Here is a 4,105-nt window from a genome sequence, read left to right as displayed (position 1 = left end):
GAGTTATTATTTTTTGTGTCTTGAGAAAAGGAAAAGTATATTGGAAAGTGATCGGATATATCCGTTTTGATAACACCTGCTTTTAATGAAGAATCATAAAATGAATTAGTCAATATGTTGTCTATTGCAGTGATTGAATTAAATGTTACCCGGGTTGGTTTGTTTATTATAGGAAAGATGTAGTGTTGAAACATACCATCAAAAAAAGTTTTGGTAACAGCATCTTCAGTGTACTGTAGACAGTTTATATTTATGTCTCCAATACAAAATAAAATTTTGTGCTCTTTGTTATTTTTTAGAAATATTTGTTTTAGGTGATTTGAAAAGTTTTTTATATCACCTTCAGGTGGTCTGTAACAGGTGGGCACCAGTATATTTTTTAATTTTTTGTTCATTATTTCAATCGTAAAGACCTCTCCATCAGCATCAGAAACCGAAAGATTGTCTCTAATTTTAGTTGTCAGATCATTATGAATATAAGTCATAATTCCACCTCCTCGTTTTTGAACTTTTCGCTCATAAGATATTAGCTTGTAATTCGGAATTAACAGGTTTGAATTTGTTCTGGATGATTCGTCAGAACACCAAGTTTCTGTTAAGCAAATCATACTGAACAAATAATTACATTCTATAAGAAAATGTTTTAGTTTGTCAATATTGTTAATTATACTTCTTATATTTATGCGTATCACCGTAAATTTATTATTTAATGATTTTAATTCATTTTTAAAAGTTCCTAATTCAAAAAACCGCGAGTTAAAATTATTTTCATTAAAAAAATACAAATCTGGATCGTAAGAGTTATTTAGTAAAAATTTATTTACCGATTTGAAAACATTAAAGTGTTGCGTTTAAGGGTCTGCGTCTCGTTATTTTTTTAAATCGAGACGAGACGAGACAATCCTAAAACCTTTGTCCCGATTAGCGATAAAATTCGAGACAATTTTCAATTTTCAGTCGAAATCCGGGACGATACCGAGACGAGACGAGATGTCCCGGACAAAATAGGAACTTTACAATTTCCCGGAACTTACATCTTTTTAACGGGACATAACGAGACATAACGAGACATACTAGTTAATCCTTAATATAAAATTTAATGAATTTCTGGCACAATTACCATTATTTATTTCAGCTGCTATTATTGATATTGTTATACCATCTACATAAACACAGCTTTGTAAAAGTTAATGGTAGCAACTGAAATCAGGGGAAAAATATATTTTTGGGATAGTATTTAAATCTTTCCACTAAAATATGTTGGAAGAAGGGGATAAATGTGTCCGAGGGCTAAGTTTCTGATCATTTAGTATTGTTTACCGCTGAGGTCAGTATTCACTTCTAATGCAAGAGTTTGTTTTACACTCATATTTAAGGGAAAGGTTATCCAAAGTGTCTTTAACTTTTTTGATCCATAAAACATTTGACTTTTTTTAAAAAGTTTAATTCTTGCAGAGACTAACAATAGAGCAAGATTTCAATACCTAGTTCTTTTATTTTTTCTTTTTTCCATTGCTCTTCAAGGACCACCCATTGTTTATGGGATTTTCCAGAACCAAAATGGCTACTTTTAATGGTCATAAGATTTTCTTGAAGCCATTGGTATTCTTTTTCTTTAAAAGAATCATTTTTTCTACCACATTGTTTTAGTTTTTTTCTTCACTTTTGAATTAAATCTATCTAAAGTAGCATTAATTTATGCTCTATTTGCTAATTTCTTCAGTTTTATTTGATTTCGTTAAGTAAATCCTTCCAAATTCATAAATTATCCACTCCTAATTCACGTATATTCGGGATAAGATCTAACCTTTTTGTTGTTGTTGTTTTTAAAATCATTAAAATATATCAGAAACATTTTTGAGTACTTGATGTTATTTTTCACTTTACACTGTTTAACATTGTATGTTATAACTTCTTTGACAATTATCACATGACGTTCCATATAATGTTTAAGTAAATAATGTTACTTGTATATTATACAGGAAATACTGAAGTTGTTAAGTAATGCTATTTCAAATATCTAGCACTTCTTGAATAGTAAATCGTTATTCAAATTAAAACATTTTAACAAATTTCTAAGTAGCATATGATGATAAAAATATGTTTCTTGAAACTATATTTGATATGTTGAAACAAGTCATATAAGTAAAAAACTCAAATTCAAGAAATACAAGTGTCAATTAGTCCATAAAAACCTTGTTTTCCGCCATTTTCATTTATTTTGATATAATAAACCACTGTTAAAAAATGGCGGAAGACAAGGTTTTTATGGGTTCATTGACATTTGTATTGCTTCAAAAAATATATAAAGTTATAAGATTATCTTCAAAGTAAATATAGACTTTAATTTAGATTAAAAGTTCTCCATTTTTACTAAATAAAAATCTCTCATTTTTTAGATTTCTTTGAAAATAATATTAAATTTTTTAATTTCTTTTAACCATAAAAAGGTAAAATATAAATTTTATTAAAATACTTCTTTTACTTTTTAAATAAATGATCATTCTAATTTAATATTATTTAAAAAAGGGCGCTATATTTATCAAAAAATTGTGAGGGGTTTAGTACCATTTTTGTTGTTGTTTAAATCACTGTGCGTCATTTCTGGCTGGCAAAAAATTTTCTTAACTGCGAAAGCGCGAGTTAGATATCTAGTTAATATAATTGATCTGTCTCGTAACGTTTCGTAATTATCCGGGACACAGTTTTTAAATTCCGAGAAAACGTTTATGTCCCGATTTATATTTTTATTCCGGGATAATTGTTTCCTTTGTCTCGTTATTTTTTTCCGGGAAATTTCTCGTCTCGTTACGCTTTTCCCGGTTCATTTCGAGAAAACGATTCCGAGACGCAGACCCTTAGTTGCGTTTCGTAATCTATGGTTTGTTTAGCCATTAGTTAAGATAATCAACTTCGCTTCGATCGCTTAAAATTACGTAAGACTTTTTCTTAATCATACGCAAAAATTTTCTCATTTTCTAAATTCGCGACAAAAAACTTTATTAAATTTATTATAGCGTATTTACCTTGATTGCGAAGATTTTTAACTTCTTCCCAAAGTTTTTTTCTCTCTTCCATCGTCTCTTTAGCAAAGTCTTCATTTATATATAGTCCACTACCTTTTAGGTTTTTAAGTGAACTTAAATTTTCAATTTTATCTTGGTAGTTTAAAAGTTTCACTACGACAGTTCTCGGTGTTTTGTCTTCTTTATACGACCCAACTCGATGCGCTCGTTCCACAATAATTTCAGTTGAAATTTTAAGGTTATTTGTAAATATTTTTTTTACAGATTTTTCACAATCACTCCAACTTTCTCCTGGTGAATCTTTCAGACCATCAACTCTAATATTGTTACGACGAGAGCGGTTTTCTAAGTCAGTATTTTTTTTATTTATATTTTTAATTTCAAGATCATATTTCTTCCTTATTTGTGTTAATTCTTCGTTTATTTTCTCTTCTTGAAAGTGGAGACTTTCTTTCACATCGTTTAAGTCTTTTTCAATATTTCGCATATTTTCTTTGTTTATCTTCAATTCATTTTCTATTTTGTCGAGTCTATCAGAAATTATTTTTATATTTCCACTTACTATTTGTGTGAAGTTCTTTTCCTGGTCTTTTAATAACCTTTCTGTTTCTTTAAGCAGAATTCTTTTTTGTTCTTCAAACTTGTTTGCAATAATTTTTTCGATATTTTTGATCGTTATTTCCATTTTTTAGTTAATATTCTTGAAGAGCTTGAGAAGTCGGCTTTTCTTTATATATATATATATATATATATATATATATATATATATATATATATATATATATATATATATATATATTAAGAAAAACTGACAAAAATTATATCTCTACAGATGTAGTAATGCGTGTTGTTAAAGATGTAGAGATTGATAACATGTCTATTAGATCAGCAGCAAAAGACCATGGGATTAATTGCAGAACATTAACACATTCTTGAAAAAAAACTGTTTTTACTAATCACATGATTCTAGAATAGATCTAGTTGATTAGAGTCAAGAGTCCACCTGGATGATTATTGGATACAAATATTGCTGATATTGTTAGATGCTGAAGGAAAAGAACTGGTTATGTCTTCATGTT

The 4,105-nt window shown here is 28.4% G+C and overlaps 1 pseudogene; it reads right to left on the bottom strand.

The window, feature by feature from the left end:
- Positions 1–2,971: 2,971 nt before the first annotated feature.
- LOC149880424 (uncharacterized) lies at positions 2,972–3,724 on the bottom strand (annotated as a pseudogene).
- Positions 3,725–4,105: the final 381 nt, after the last annotated feature.

The sequence above is a fragment of the Hydra viridissima genome, unplaced genomic scaffold (assembly GCF_058129835.1).
Source record: "Hydra viridissima isolate aposymbiotic clone 2 unplaced genomic scaffold, HvirCarnegie_v1 scaffold_13, whole genome shotgun sequence".
Lineage (NCBI taxonomy): Eukaryota > Metazoa > Cnidaria > Hydrozoa > Anthoathecata > Hydridae > Hydra > Hydra viridissima.
The sequence above is the reverse complement of the archived record's forward strand: the minus strand, read 5'-3'. Positions and strand labels throughout refer to the sequence as shown.